Source organism: Nicotiana attenuata, unplaced genomic scaffold, assembly GCF_001879085.1.
Source record: "Nicotiana attenuata strain UT unplaced genomic scaffold, NIATTr2, whole genome shotgun sequence".
NCBI lineage: Eukaryota > Viridiplantae > Streptophyta > Magnoliopsida > Solanales > Solanaceae > Nicotiana > Nicotiana attenuata.
Window position 1 is genome coordinate 17,221 of NW_017674200.1, and position 17,220 is coordinate 34,440.

The following is a 17,220-nucleotide window of genomic DNA, read 5'->3' on the forward strand; positions in this document are numbered from 1 at the left end:
CTTTGATTTTATACTAAAATGCCAATTAACTTTTTTTCTAAAAATTGCTAGTTAGCTTAATATCAAGCTTGATTATCCATCTTTTAATATAATATAAATAAATTTAACTTTATTAAGATCAAGAATTAGAACTTTAATCTATTTATTACTAAAAGCTCTCACCTTTACAATGAGTAAGATCGATGAATTGACCTTTTCTACGTTAATATTATAACTCTGTAACCAATGAACTATTTATTTTGACCAAGCAACAATGAGAAAAAATCTAAATACTAAATTCAAATAGAAGTTCATGATTATATTTTTGAATGTCCCACTAATTAAGGAAGACAGTTTAAGGATTCCTTAACAAATCTACGTCTAGCAATTAGGAGACTTTGATTTCTTTTAATTCAGATTTTGATGAATAAGGATTTTTTAACAAAATTAACCACACTCTAATTATAAACTAATAAATAATTACATTATTTTATTACCTTATTCTAAAATTGCCAAGTGGCTTGTCAATAATAGCTTGCCATTTAGCTTAACCTCAATGCCAAATATATATGGTAACTTTATTCCTTTAATATATAGATAGATTTTGTCAGTTTGCCGTCCCATCCCCTACTTCTTCCACGTGTTCAAAGTTGAAAGACACAACTCACTCGTCGAAATAATATCGTTAAGAAAATTGGAATAAGTCAATAATACGGTGACTGGAACCAAAATGTATTTCTTTCGGACTCAAAGAACCGAAATGTGTGGAAAAACAAGGTGACTAAAATATATGTAAAGCCTTAGCTAAAGGCGCTATACATCAATGGCCATTTGCCCAGTTAAGTATAGCACCTTTAGTTAAGGCGTTATATTTGAACTCAAACGGGCGGGAAAGTATAGCGCCCTAACAAAAGGCTTTATAGTGTAACGCCTTTTGTTAAGGCACTATACTAACATAAATAGTCGTCCCCTTCCCCAGCAAACAGAACGGCGCCCCCCCCCCCCCCCTTTTTAACTTAAAAAAACTCGAGTGGAGCCCACCGGTCCCACAAAAAGTGTAGATTTTTTGTCCTACATCGTATCTAAAGCGTTATCTCGTAGTGGGTTGCTTGTTTCGGCTCCTGATCACCAAATCTTCAACTTTCCGAAAACTTTAAATCGAGGTATTTCGGCCTATTTTTGGTTAAAACTCATGTATAAAAAATGCCTATTAGTTGTTTTTACTGTATTCTATGTTATTTCGTGATTGTTTTGAAATATAATTAACTTGTTATTTTTTATCCAAATTATAATATTAGTGTGATATTAGTAAAATAGAGAAATTATTATTAGTTGTTAAAAATATATTAATTAGTCACTTTTTTTGTGGTATGTATTTTTTCTAGATTGTTTTGTGATTAAATGAATTTATTGTTTTTATCCGGTTTGAATGATTTATTTGCTAAAAGACTAGTAAAATAGATAGATTATTATTTTAAGAATAATTAATCTTATTTAGATGTTATTGTTGTACGTATATGAATATGTGACTTTAGTTTCCTGTAGTGGTATCTTGTGCCCTGATGCAATGCTCGTATTTGTAATGCCTTTTTGTCTAGTAAAATGTAGTGTCCTTTAGCGTAGTATCCTTGTAGTTATTGAAATTAATCATTTAATTATCTGTTAAACCCAAAAATATATGAAAAAAACTGATAGTTCAAGCACAAATTCTAACGACCCGACTGGTCGTTTTGAGAATTAATGCCCTAATCCCTTGTTAACTACTTTCCCCGTGTCTTTTTTTGCTATTGTGATTTTTTGGGATGGTTCATTTTGAGTTTCGGAGTGTTTTGGGACACGTAGTCCCTAAATGAGAGTTTAAGTCTTAGAATTTGGACCGTAGTCGGAACAGTGTGAAGACTGCTCCGGAATGGAATTCCACCGATTCCGTTAGCTCTGTTGGATGATTTCGGGCATAGGGGCGTGTCTGATTGTGTTTTTGAAGTTTGTAGCTCATTTATGCTTGAAATGTCGAAAGTTGAATTTTTGGAGTTTCGGGCTGATAGTGAAATTTTGATATCGGGGTCGGAATCCGATTTCGGTAGTTGGAGTAGGTCCGTAGTGTTGAATATGGTTGTGTGAAAAATTTGGGGTCAATCGGACGTGTTTTGGTCGGGTTTGGCATCGGTTGTAGAATTTTGAAATTTCAAGTTCATTAAGTTTGGATTGGAGGGTGATTCGTGGTTTTAGTGTTGTTTGATGTGATTTGAGGGCTTGACTAAGTTTGTTTGGTGTTTTAGGATTGGTTGGTATGTTTGGTTGAAGTACCGGCGGCCCCGGGTGAGTTTCATATGCTTAACGAATTGATTTGGGACTTAGGCATTTGGCTGAATTTGCTGCACTTGTTTTCACACCTGCGGATTTTGGAGAAGAGGAGAAGGACTTTGGCAGCTGAGATGGCAGGTGCGACACTGGGACCGCAGAAGCGGACTCGCAGATGCGGCCTAGTGCCCGCATATTCGACCCCAGCCAAGGTAAGTGGCTTTCGCACCTGCAATGATTTTTCCGCAGGTGCGAGACCACAGATGCGGCCCCATGAGCGCATAAGCGAAAATCGCTGGGCAGAAAAGAGGATTTCGAGGGTTTGAAATTTCATAACACAAAATTTGATTTAGAGCTCGGTGGGAGGCAATTTCTTGAGGGATTTTGAGGGAGAACTATTGGGTAGCTAATTCTAACTCTATTTTGATCATAATAAATTAATCCATTATTATTTTTCTCATCTAATTAAGGAATTCGAGGGTGGAGGTATGAAAATGGGGGAAAAGTTCCCCAATTGAAAATCTAAGCTTTGAATGGGAATTAGACGTCGCATTAGGATGATTTTTGTTCGAGTGAACTCGTGAGTGAATGGATGTTCATAATTTGTTACTTTTACCCAATTCCGAGAAGTGGGCCCGGAGAGGATTTTTGGGCATTTTCCTATTTTCTTGCCTTTGCATTGATTTCATTAGTTAAATTAGTTAATTGTAGCTATATTTACGTTATGTAGTTGATTTGATTAGATTTGGGCCACTCAGAGTTTGATACTCGTGGCAAGAGCGTGATTTCGGATTGATTTTGAGCTTGGTTCGAGGTAAGTGGCTTGCCTAACTTTTTGTGGGGGAACTCCCCTTAGGATTTGGTATTGTTGTTATATGAATGCCGTGTACGTGAGGTGACGAGTGCGTACACGTGCTAATTGTTGAAATAGAACCCCTTTTTCATTAAGTAAATATCTAAGTTTTCCTTTAATTGAGCAATACTAGTATATGTAGCCATCCTGTTTAGCTTAGGGAAGCATGCTTACGTGCCTTAATTGTCTTAACTGCCTTAACTGCCTACCTGGACTCTGTGCAACATGTTTAGAGTAAGGATTGCATGTCTTCTTTGATATGAATTTAATTTAAACCGTAAATTTCTTGTTGAATTGTTATTTGTATTGATTGATCGGTATGTTTACTTTGGGACTACGGAACGGTATTCCAGGAGATCCCCCGACACAATTATATTTGGGACTACGGGTTGATATCCCGGGAGATCTCCTGTACTGGATATATTTACTTTGGGACTACGGAACGGTATTCCGGGAGATCTCCCTGCACATTTACATTTGGGACTACGGGACGTTATCCTGGGAGATCCCCTGTTGCTATCTCTGTGTGCGAAGTTGTGGTGCTTTTCTGTGATTTTATTTTGTTGACTGTTAGTATTTAATCTTACTGCAATATTTCTTACTGTTTTACTTTATTACATATATAAACCAGTAGGGCCTGACCTGATCTCGTCACTACTCGACCGAGGTTAGGCTTGGCACTAACTGGGTACTGCTGTGGTGTTGTCACGACCCGAATTTCTCACCTTCGGGACCGTGATGGCGCCCAACATTGCACTCGCTAGGCAAGCCAACGTTACAGAATATTACACCTTTTCCTTTATCATTTTATAACTAATATTTAACAAGAACTATATCAGCGAAAATAAAAGCGGAAGTACATGATTTAACTAATTACTCTACATTAATGACGAATGCCGAAATAAATGCCACCCAGAATCTGGTGTCACAACTCACGAATAGTCTACAAATGCTACAAGTATTGGTCTGAAAGAAAAATATACAGCTGCCTTAGAGAAAAGTAAAACAGAATGCACTAAAGATAGGAGAGGACGCCAGGGCCTGCGGACGCCTGCAGGACTACCTTGGGTCTCCTGAATGCAGTGATAGCAACCAACCTCTCGATCAGCCACTAGCTCCAAAATCTGCACAGGAAGTGCAGAGTGCAGTATCAGTACAACCGACCCCATATACTGGTAAGTGCCGAACCTAACCTCGAGGAAGTAGTGACGAGGCTATGTCGGGGCATAACAATATATATAAGCTGCAAGAGTTTATACTAAAAACAGAAAGGAAATACAAAATGAAATAAAACAGTAACTTGCATTAAATGAATGCGGAATCCGGTCGTTCTACCAATACTCAACTATAACCAATCCTTAAGGGAGTTTCGACACCACAATAGTGAACCTCGGCATAATATGAATACGTAAACAACAAATGATAAAGCGCGCATCCCGATCCCACCATATAATCAATAACAGTACAATCATTCACCCTAACTACTCCTTGTTGCGGCGTGCAATCCGATCCCACCAGTCCATCCTTATTACTCCTTAATATATCACCCTTATTCCTCCTGTTGCAGCGTGCAATCCGATCCCACCTGTCCACCCTTATTACTCCTTGTTGCGGCATGCAACTCGATCCTACCAGACAATCACATTCACCCTTATTCCTCATGTTGCGGCGTGCAACCCGATCCCAATATATATATATATCAGCACCAATCATAAAATAGAGACAAGTGTTTCACAAGTTAACTCAACTCCTCCACAACACTTATACCTCAAACCAATACAAGGAAATATCATTTCAATTATGAAAGTTCATCAGTTAAAACTACACAGCGAGACCAACCAAAGTGTACCATGAAGCACCAATAAGCCAACATAAACCAACAATGTCACATAGTGGAACAATGGAACACTTAACAACACCAATAGAGAAACAACATTAAACAAGAGGCAATTAGACATGGAAGCATCAATAAGCAAGTAGCAAGTAAAGCAGGAAAGCAAAATGTAGGGAAACAGGGAAAGGGAATAGGCTAAACAAGTAATTTGGCGACGCATAGGTGCTCGTCACCACACCTGTACGCCACACACATGGTATTTCACATAGAAAGCAAGTTGGGGATCCCTAATCCCTCAAGTCAAGGTTAGACCAAACACTTACCTCAAACCAACAGGTATTTCAAAGCTCAATCGCCGCCTTACCTATCGATTCCACCACCAATTCACTTGTATCTAGTCATAATTAACTTAATAACATCAATATACGCTAAAGAAACCAATTCCAATTCATAATTATAGATTCCTAACATTTTTCCCAAAAAGTCAAAAATCGACCCCGGGCCCGCACTCAAAATTCAGACCAAAAACCAGATTACCCATTCACCCCCGAGCCCGGATATACAACTGGTTTTGGAATCAAGACCTCAAATTGAGGTCCAAATCCCTAAATTTCGAAATCCCTAGGTGTTGGCCCAAGAACAGGTGAAGTTTTAAAGAATGACAAAAGAACTCAGTCATGGACCAGGTCCATCGTGTGAAGCACAGTCATGATCAACCTATACATGTAAGATGCACGTGAAGGAGATAAGTCCTACTGATAAAGCAGCAATATCTCCTGATATGATCGAAAAGGTTGCATGTTAGATAAGGAGAGAAAGTCTCCTTATATGAAGAGAACACAATCCAGGATAAAGATAGTGTTAGAGTTTGATATCATCAAGAACTCTTCTGCGATAGAAGAGCAGCAACTGAGTCCAAACCAAACTCTAATTACTAACCCATTAAATAACAGTGATTGTTCTCTTTTACAGGTATTGCACATACACAGAAGTTAAACTAAATTGAGAGCAAAATAGCAAGGCGATTTTGCAAGCAATTTATGTGAGATTTGAGTGTGCACTCCTGAAGCTACTTGAACGAGATAGAAGCATCAGTTCCATTGTGTCTTTCTCTTATTCTAGTTCAATTGTAGTAGGTGGTTTAATGTTGTACCTTTCAGCTTTCATAGAAGCAATTGTATTAGGTACTTAGAGTGTTCAAGTTATAGCTAACTTGAAGTTGTCGCAACAGTTGAGGCTGTGTGCCACAACGAGATTAGAGTTAATCCTTAGGTTTACAAAGAGTTTTGTAAATGTTGTTTTGGCTCAGTGATTTTAGTGGAAGTTTGGGAAAATCCTACTGAGTAGTAGGTCATGGTTTTTTCACCTTTTGAGCCAGGTGCTTTCCACGTAAAAATATCTGTGTTCTTTACTTTCAGTATTTATTATTCCGCAAACAGTAGTAATTAGAACACCTAGAAGAACCAAGTTCTTCTATAGAGTAGTTAAGCGAAAATTGGGTACCACACAAATCACCCCCCTCTTGTGTGGCATTGATGCTTAAAACATCAATTGGTATCAGAGCAGGTTATCCTTGAAGAGGTTAACACCTTAGGAAAAGATTAAGATGAGTGCACCACCTGGAAACTGGGAAGGGCAATCCATTGCTAGGCCTCCACTCTTCAATGGTCAGTACTATTCCTGGTGGAAGAACAGGATGAGAGATCAAATCATAGGAGAGGACTATGAACTCTGGGACATAGTCACCGATGGTCCTTTGGCAACTACAAAGAAGAATGAGGAAGGAGTGGATGTGCCAAAGACAAGAGCTGACTGCACTGCTGAAGATTTGAAGAAATGGGAGAAGAATGCCAAGGCCAAGAAATGGCTTGTGTGTGGACTAGGTCCAGACGAGTACAGCAGGATTCAAGGTTGTACTACTGCAAAGGAAATATAGGACACTTTACAAGTGGCTCATGAAGGAACTCCTCAAGTAAAGAGATCAAGAGGAACACTGCTATACTCTCAATATGAGAACTTCAGTATGAAGGAAGGAGAATCTATCCAGTAGATGTACATAAGGTTCACAACACTAACCAATGAACTTAAATCTCTTGGTAGAATTATACTTGAAGAAGACAAGGTTGAGAAAATCTTGACAAGAGTCTTACTAGTGACTTGGGAAAGCAAAATCACTGCTATTCAGGAATCAAAGAGCATTGCTACCCTCAAGCTGGATGAACTGATTGGAAACCTCACTGCCTATGAACTAAGAAGGCAAACCATGAAAATGGATGCACCCAAAAAGGAAAGAAGTTTGGCTCTCAGAATAGCTGAAGGTGCAGATCTGGAGGATGATGAAGTAGCCATGATCACTAGAGATTTCAAAAAGTACCTGTTGAGAGGAAAGGGTTCTTCAAGAGGTGCAACCTTCAATAAACCTAAGGCTCCTGAAAAATAGACCAATGAGGGCTGCTACAAATATGGTAAGACTGATCACATGATCAAGAACTGTCCTCAATGGGAAATTGAGTGGAAGAAGGAAATGGCTGAACGAAGGAATAGGAAGAAGGAATAGGTTCAACCCGAAAAGAACAAAGGATCAACAAAGTCTATGGTTGTTGCGTGGGGAGAAACATCAGATGAAGACTCAGAAGATGAAGCTAGAGATGAACAAGCACTTATGGCCATCGGAGATTCAGATGATGAACAAGAGGTAAATGTCCTTCATCTCAAAGACAAGATTAAATTCCTGTCTAAAGAAAGGTTGTCTGAACTATTGCTAGACTTCATTGATGAGTTTGAAATAATTAACAATGAGAAAAAGGAACTGTCTAGGGAATGTGTAATCCTAAAAGCCAAGTGCAAGAATCAAGAATCTAGGGCTAATGAGAGTGACAGTAAAAATGCTGAGTTGAAGAACCAGGTTCTTGAACTTGACACCAGTGTCCTAGAGCTTAGGTCTGAGAATTTAAAATTAAAACTAGGAACAGGTAAGAAGAAAGATGATCACACTCATCTCACTCTAGAAGAAAACTTAGGAAAAATGAATGATGAGATGTACAGGAAGGATGAGCAGATAAAAGCCTTAAAAGAAGATCTAGGGAAGGTAAAACATGAACTAGACAGAACTTGCAAATGGAACAAAGCTTCTGATGCACTTTCCTGGCTACAAGAACATCACAGTAGCAACAAAAGAGGACTTGGCTATGGGACTCAAACACCTAAGTGGGATCCTAAAAGCAAGTACCTCACTCTTCCTGAGAACAAAATCTGCACACACTGTGGCAAGACTGGCCATTACAAAAATAAATGTAATGCAAAAGAAGGCTAGTCAAAAGAACAAAGCTTTTGTTCAAGAGAAAAATAGGCTGCCTAGGTGGGCTAAAAGGAATTTGATTTATCCCTTTGCCTATAGAAAGGGACCCAAAATAGTTTGGGTTCCTAAGACTAACCCCTGATTTCTTTTTGCAGGCCCAAGTGAAGGGAAGTAGCCAAATATGGTACATGGATAGTGGCTGCTCAAAACACATGACTGGAAGCAAGAACCAGTTCCTTTCACTTGAGGACCTAAAAGGAGGTAATGTCTCCTTTGGAAATGGAAAGAAGGGTGAAATTATTGGGGTTGCAAAGGTAGGTAAGACAGACTCACACTCCATTGAGAATGTCTACTTGATAGATGGCTTAAAATACAGCCTAATCAGTGTGTCACAACTGTGTGACAGAGGTAACCTTGTAGCATTCACCTCTACAAAATGCTTTGTGATCAACCTTAACACTGACGAGATTGTTTTGCAGGGAAAAAGAGTGAACAATATTTACATTGTAGATTTGTCTACTCTTTCAGAAAATGAACTCACATGCCTAAGTGTTTTGGATAATGATCCCCTCCTATGGCACAAAAGACTTGGTCATGCTAGTCTGAATCAGCTAAACAAATTAGTCTCTAAGGACTTAGTGATAGGGCTACCTAACATCAAGTTTAAGGAAGACAAAGTTTGTGAGGCTTGTGCAAGGGGGAAGCAGGTAAGATCATCCTTCAAAAACAAGAAAATGGTAAGCACAACCAAGTCATTGGAACTGGTTCATATGGATCTCTGTGGTCCAATGAGAACCTTGAGCAGAGGAAGAAAGAAATATGTGATGGTGCTAGTTGATGATTGTTCTAGGTTTACCTGGGTACTATTCTTAACATCTAAAGATGAAGCATTTGACATGTTTACTGCTTTTGTTAGGAAAACTCAGAAACAATTAGGTAATCAACTTGCATCCATAAGGTCTATCATGGAACTGAATTTGAAAATGCTAAGTTTGCTGAATTTTGTGATGAGAATGGTATAAATCATAACTTCTCTGCCCCTAGGACTCCTCAACAAAATGGAGTAGTTGAAAGAAAGAACAGGACCCTTGAAGACATGGCTAGGACTAGCTTCTTTCTAGTAAACTGCCTCATAGCTTCTGGGCAGAGGCTATAAATACTATTTGTTGTATTACCAATAGATGCATGACTAGACCTCATGTACAGAAGACTCCCTATGAGTTACTTAAAGGGAGAAAATCCAATATATCCCATCGTAGGGCATTTGGATGCAAGTGCTTTGTGCACAATAATGGAAAGGACTCCCTAGGTAAGTTTGATCCCAGAAGTGATGAGGGAGTATTCTTGGGATATTCTTCACATAGCAAAGCATATAAAGTATACAATAAAAGAACTTTGTGTGTGGAAGAAAGTGTGCATGTTGTGTTTGATGAAACTAACATTCTTTCTGAGAGACAAGAACATGAAGATGAAGCTATTGGATTGGTAAAGGATTTGACAGAATTCACAGCACAGGCTAAAGAGGCAGCAAAAGAAGGAACATGTGATGGAATAGGTTCTTCCACCCAGGGCAACCTGACAGGGGGAACTGATCAAGGAGGAATTGAAACTAATCCTCTAAAAGAATCTGTTCATGATCCTGTTCCTCAGCAACAGAACATGGGAGAAACATTTAGCAGAAATCAGATGATTGTGAGATCTCACAAGTATCAAAGTTCTCATCCCATTGAGAACATAATCAATGATCCAACATCTGGAGTCAAAAACAGATCACAATTAAAGAATCTGTGTGCTTTTGATGCCTTTCTATCTCTTATTGAACCTAAAAATGTTGTTGAGGCTTTGCAGGATGCAGATTGGGTGAATGCAATGCAAGATGAACTCAATCAGTTCGAAAGAAGTCAAGTTTGGCATCTAGTTCCAAGACCCAAGGACAGATCAGTTATAGGTACAAAATGGGTCTTCAGAAACAAACTTGATGAAGATGGAACAGTTACAAGAAACAAGGCAAGACTGGTGGTCCAAGGTTACAGCCAAGAGGAAGGCATAGATTATGATGAGACTTTTGCTCCAGTTACAAGACTAGAGGCAATAAGACTCCTCATAGCCTTTGCAGCACACATGGAATTCACTCTTCATAAGATGGATGTCAAAAGTACCTTCCTGAATGGCTACTTGAAAGAAGAAGTGTTTGTGAAACAACCTCCAGGGTTTGAGAGCAAGGAATGTCAGGCTCCAAGAGCATGATATGAACGACTGTCCAAATTCCTGCTTGAACATGGCTACAAAAGAGGTAAAATTGACAGTACCTTATTCTTAAGGGAAAAAGGTAAGGATCTCCTTGTGGCACAAATATATGTTGATGACATAATCTTTGGGGCCACCACTGATAAGCTAAGTAAGGATTTTTCAAAACTAATGGGGAGTGAGTTTGAAATGAGTATGATGGGTGAGCTTAACTTCTTCTTAGTCTTACAGATCAAACAAAGTCCTAATGGAACCATGATCCATCAGCAGAAGTATGCAAAAGAGCTAATCAAAAAGTTTAAAATGGAAGAATCAAAAGAAATAGACACACCCATTGCAACTGCCACTAAATTAGACATTGATGAACCTGGTTCGTCAGTTGATCAAAAGTTGTATAGGGGTATGATTGGTTCACTCTTGTATCTTACTGCCAGCAGACCTGACATTGTTTTCAGTGTAGGGCTTTGTGCTCGCTTCCAGGCTAATCCAAAAGAGTCTCACTTGACTGTTATCAAGAGGATACTAAGATATTTGAAAGGCACCACTGATCTGTGTCTTTGGTATCCTAAAGGTAGTAATTTCAATCTAGTAGGATATGCTGATGCTGGTTATGTTGGTTTCCTTGTGGATAGGAAAAGCACCTCAGGTATGACTCACTTTCTTGGTTCATGTCTTGTATCATGGGCCACTAAAAAGCAAAATTCAGTGGCCTTATCCACTGCTGAGGCTGAATATGTTGCTGTTGCATCTTGTTGTACCCAATTGCTATGGATCAAACAACAGTTGGTAGATTTTGGAATTGAAGTTGGTTGCATTCCTATATTCTGTGATAACACTAGTGCTATAAGTATGACAAAGAACCCTGTTCATCATAAGAGGACTAAGCACATAGATGTTAGACACCACTTCTTGAGAGATAACTATGAGAAAGGAATGATCTCTATAGAATTTTGTGCTACTAATAAACAAATTGCTGACATCTTCACTAAAGCACTGAGTAGAGAAAACTTTGAGAGGAACAGGTTAGAATTAGGGATGATTAAGATCACCTAATAGGTCCAGTTCAGAATGTACAATGAAAAAAATTGAAAATATATTTTTTTGGCGAGGAATTCTGAACTTGTGTAAATATCTAGATTAATTCTTACTCAGCTTCATACTTTAATTAGTATACTCCTGTGACATAAGTTTATATGACTCACTCATCTCTTACAAAATTTTCTCTATTATGGCATTTGAGGCATGTTCAGGAGAGTTCTAAATGAAGAACCTGGTTCATCAGTATGGGCTCATATGAAAGCTCAGGTATGTTTTCTATACTCTGCACAATTAGAAACATTAACGTTTCAATCACGAGCAGAAGTCCTATACTTGTCAAATTCCTAAAAAATTCTATCTGTTGGCATTGAACTAGTTCCCTCCATCTAGAACTCTAAACCGTAATTTTTGCCTAATATCTAGGGAAGCCAAATAGATCATTCAGAATCAGGAATTTCAGGTTGATTAGACTCTTATTTGACCACTGCAACAGGCTGCCGTTACTCATTAAATGTGTAATTCACTTTAAATACACATCAATTCTACAGCCTTCATCATAGCTCCAAACTGTCAAAAACTTGTCTTCACTATCACCTGCTCTCTTCTCAAAAATTCCCAAACTCTTTCAAGAAATCGACCATTATGTCTAATCCACAAGAAAATCCTGGAACTTCTCCACCACCATCTCCCTCAAATTCATCCTCATCTACTCCCTCCAATGTATCTCCAAAACCTAGACTACGAAGGCAGAAAATGCTTGCTCGAAAGACTGTAGCATCTGGGGCATTGAGAAAGGCTTTAAACGAAAGGTTGAAAGCAAGCCAAATGAAGCAAAGCAAAACTCCAAATTCCGACTCCAGCTCTGAGTTTGAATCATATCAATCAGCGACTGAGGGGGAAGGACATGGGTCTTCTAACTCTGAGAAGACTCAAGAATCCTCTACTGAGGTAAGTTCATCTTTGAATGAAAACTTAGAGACTAGGTTTGTTCTGGTTGGACCAATTAGGGATGTTGAATTGCCTGAGAAACATAGGAGTGGAGGTAAAAAGAATTATGAAAAAGAAAAAGACAGAGAGGGTGCATGTGGTAAAGAAAGGGGAATTGGGAATAGTGTAGTACCTGCTATTTGTGGGGTTGAACATGAAGGGGTAGAAGCGAGTGGCTTGAAGTCAGGGGAAGTGGGTCTGGGCAAGCTGCTGAGGGGTTGGTTCATCTGAGCAAACATAGAGATGAACCTGTTTCATCTACTGAAGAGACCTTGGCTGATCTACTGAAAAAGGTTGGGGCAAGCTATGACCCAAAGAAACTTAGAACTCCCACAACAAAAGCACCAAATGTTCCCAAGCCTTCCAAGAAAAGAAAGGCTTCATCCCCAACACCTACTGCCTCTTCAGTGCCTAGGGGTAGAGCTACAAGAAGCAGGGTAAAACAGAGTGAAGCTGATCTACAAAAAGCCTTAGAAGAAAGTAAGAAAAAGAAAATGGAGAAGGGAAAGGGAAAGATTGCAGAATCCTCAGAGGCTGTTGAGGAAGAGGAGATGGAACTGGTCCATCAAGAAAGGGGTACAACAGTGAAGGTTCCTACCCCCAAGTCCAAAAGGCCCAAGACTTCCTCTAAGAAGTCTTCCTCTGTGTCTGAGGCTGTTGAACCTTCACTGGCCAAGAGGACAAGATCTGTTGTGAAAAACAAACAAGCAAAAATTTTTGATGATGAAGAATGGAGTGGAGAAGAAGAAGAAAATGAATCTGAAAAGGAGCAGGACAGGGTTGCCATGTTTGGCAGAAGGAAAATTTTAAAAGGAAGACTGTTGAAAGACCTGGTGCAACCAGGAATGATTAGGTTGGTAGATGCCTTAGCAGCTCAGGGGTAGAAGGACATGGTCCTTCAGATGGATGGTAGGCTTGCCAGGAATGAGCTGATTGGATTTATGGCAAATGTTGTGGTTAAGGATGGCATAGTTAGAAGCCTGGTGAAAGGAGTTCAAGTGCAGTTTGATGCACAGAAACTAGGAGAGATTCTGGACATACCCTCTGAAGGGTTTGATGACTATACAAGGCAAAGGTGGCCTTGCCTAGACTCCCTCCCTACTGTCCTTGAAATCACCAAGAGGTTTTGTGATTCAGCAGAAGTGAATGAAGCCCGGGCTGTGCAGAAGAGTGAAATGAGGCCTGAGCACAAGGTTGTGTTTGAATTTGTCAACAAGTGCTTATTGCCCAGACAGGAGAGAAGGCACACTGCTAACTACATGGATCTGGTCCTTATGGAGTGCCTGGAGAGAGGAAAACAAATCAATTGGCCTGCTTTCATTGTCAAGCTACTAGACAGGGTCATAAATGGCTCCAGGGCTCATGCTACTCCATATGGCTTCATACTAACCACAGTTCTGAACAGGTTGAATATGCCTCTAAAGAAATGGGAAATGGCCTCAAGCAAGGAACACTTTGGCATCAATACTCTGCTTGCTTGTGACTATCCAGTCAATGCCATCTCAAATGAACCTGGTTCATCCCAGAGGACACCCATCAACAGCAAGGTTAGGAGTCTGGTTCAGGAATGTGCAGCCAACGATGCTGAAATAGAAAGGCTCAAGGCACGTGTGGTTGAAGTGGAAGCTGAGAGGGATGGTCTCAGATCTGAGCTTGCCAAAGAAAAGGAGAAGAATGATGGAATTCTTCAGAACATTTGAATCTTCTCCAAAACCAATCTCAACCCTCTAGTTCCTCCAAGCCTTAGGACTCCTAGATCCTGTCTCCTGCACTTGTTTAGTACCCCCAGCGACCCAGATTAAGGATGTTTCTATCTTTCTGATTTTTTGCTCATTGTTGAATATTTCTTTCTTTTTGTGGATTGTTGGTGGCAACATATCTCTATAATGATTATTCTGACCTTGATAGTTTAAATATGTTTGTTAGATTACTGGTGATTGCACCATGATTGCACTTGCAGTTGCACCAGTGGCCATGAGTGTTTATTAAAATCCGGGATTCACATTGCGTATGCAACTTTTCGATGATGCCAAAAAGGGGAAGAGATATTGTGATTTACATATTCTGAAATAAGTGATGTTTATAACCTAATTAACCTGGTCCTTGATGATAAGTGAATTTTCTAAGTTTAGTGTTGATGGTTAAGCTGAGTTCTTACAGGTTTCGAATCAGTAAAACACACAGAGTTTGTCATCATCAAAAAGGGGGAATTTGTTGGCCCAAGAACAGGTGAAGTTTTGAAGAATGAAAAAAGAACTCAGTCATGGACCAGGTCCATCGTGTGAAGCACAGTCATGATCAACCTATACATGTGAGATGCACGTGAAGGAGATAAGTCCTACTGATAAAGCAGCAATATCTCCTGATATGATCGAAAAGGTTGCATGTTAGATAAGGAGAGAAAGTCTCCTTATATGAAGAGAACATAATCCACGATAAAGAAAGTGTTAGAGTTTGATATCATCAAGAACTCTTCTGCGATAGAAGAGCAGCAACTGAGTCCAAACCAAACTATGATTACTAACCCATTAAATAACAGTGATTGTTCTCTTTTACAGGTATTGCACATACACAGAAGTTAAACTAAATTGAGAGCAAAAGAGCAAGGCGATTTTGCAAGCAATTTATGTGTGATTTGAGTGTGCACTCCTGAAGCTACTTGAACGAGATAGAAGAATCAGTTCCATTGTGTCTTTCTTTTATTCTAGTTCAATTGTAGTAGGTGGTTTAAAGTTGTACCTTTCAGCTTTCATAGAAGCAATTGTATTAGGTACTTAGAGTGTTCAAGTTATAGCTAACTTGAAGTTGTCGCAATAGTTGAGGCTGTGTGCCACAACGGGATTAGAGTTAATCCTTAGGTTTACAAAGAGTTTTGTAAATGTTGTTTTGGCTCAGTGATTTTAGTGGAAGTTTGGGAAAATCCTACAGAGTAGTAGGTCGTGGTTTTTTCACCTTTTGAGCCAGGTGTTTTCCACGTAAAAATATCTGTGTTCTTTACTTTTAGTATTTATTATTCCGCAAACAGTAGTAATTGGAACACCTAGAAGAACCAGGTTCTTCTATAGAGTAGTTAAGCGAAAATTGGGTACCACACAAATCACCCCCCCCCCTCTTGTGTGGCATTGACGCTTAAAACATCATTAGGTTCTACCCAAAAACATCGAATTCCACCAACGAAAACCCTATATTCTAAGATGAAATCTTGTAAAAAGTTGAAATATATAGAAAGAAATAAGTTAAGAATCATTTACCTATGATTCGGGGAAGAACTTGCTCTAAGAAAATCGTCTCTTGAAGTTTAGGTTTTGAAAAATGGATGAATGAACCAAAAATCCCGTCTAAGTTATGTTTTGAACAGTTGCAGGTATCGCATTTGCGATCACAGGTTCGCAAATGCGAACTCGCAAATGCGACTAATGCTTCGCAAATGCAAAGCTTTGCCTGGCCTGCTGCCTTCGCAAATGCGAACAATTGTTCGCAAATGCGGCCCTGTTCCAGTCGCAATTGCAATAATGAGCTTCGCAATTGCGAAGATCCCCTTTCCAGATCTGCAACATACCAAAAAATTTCCTTAAGGCTCAAAACACTCCGTAGCCTATCCAAAACTCACCCGAGCCCTCGGGGCTCCAGACCAGACATGCACACAAGTCTTAAAACATCATACGAACTTGCTCATACGATCAAAACGTCAAAATAACACCTAGAACTATGAATTAAACACCAAAACGCATGAAATATTCAAGATAGTTCAAACTTCCTATTTTCTCAACCAATGGTCCGAATCACGTCAAATTACTTCCGTTTTCCACCAAATTTCACAAATAAGGTCTAAACATTATAACGGACCTGTACCGGGTTGCGAAACCAAAATACGGGCCCGATACCAACAATATCAAATATTATTCAATTTCCAAAAACCATCATATTTTTTTCAGTTAACAAGTTTCTTCAAAAATTTATTTCTCGGGCTAGGGACCTAGGAATCCAATTCCGGGCATATGCCCAAGTCCCATATTTTACTACGGGCCCTCCGGGACCGTCGGACTACGGGTCCGGGCCCGTTTACCCAAAATGTTGACCGAAGCCAACTAAAATTATCTTTTTAAGCCAAAAATCATCTTTTCTTAAAAATAATTTCCATATAAAATCTTTCCGGATACGCGCCTGCACTGCGCACACAAATTGAGGAGAAAGAAAATGAGGTTTTCAAGGCCTCGAAACATGGAATCGGATTCTAAAATAAAAGATGACCCTTTGGATCATCACATTCTCAACCTCTAAAACAACCGTTCATCCTCGAACGGACATAGAAAAGTACCTGAGTCGGTGAAAAGATGGGGATATCTGCTCCTCATTGTCGCGCCCCTTTTTTCTCGCGAAATTGGGTTTATGATATTTGGTTGGGACAACTCTTTCCTTTTGGAAAGGGGGTTTGCATTTTTGAAGAGTCGCCACCTAACGATTTAAAGTGCTTAGGGCACCTATAGGGTTCATTTATAACTACGTTTGGTAACCAGAGACAGGGTAAGGGCTTGAAATTATCCTTAGGGGAAGGTGTTAGGCACCCCTTAGGATCCACTAGTGTGGTTCCCGGCCAAATAGCTTTCGTGAATTTGTAGAATTAGCAAATAAACAAGTATGGCTCAAATAGTAGGGGATTTAAGTTTAAATACATGAATGTTT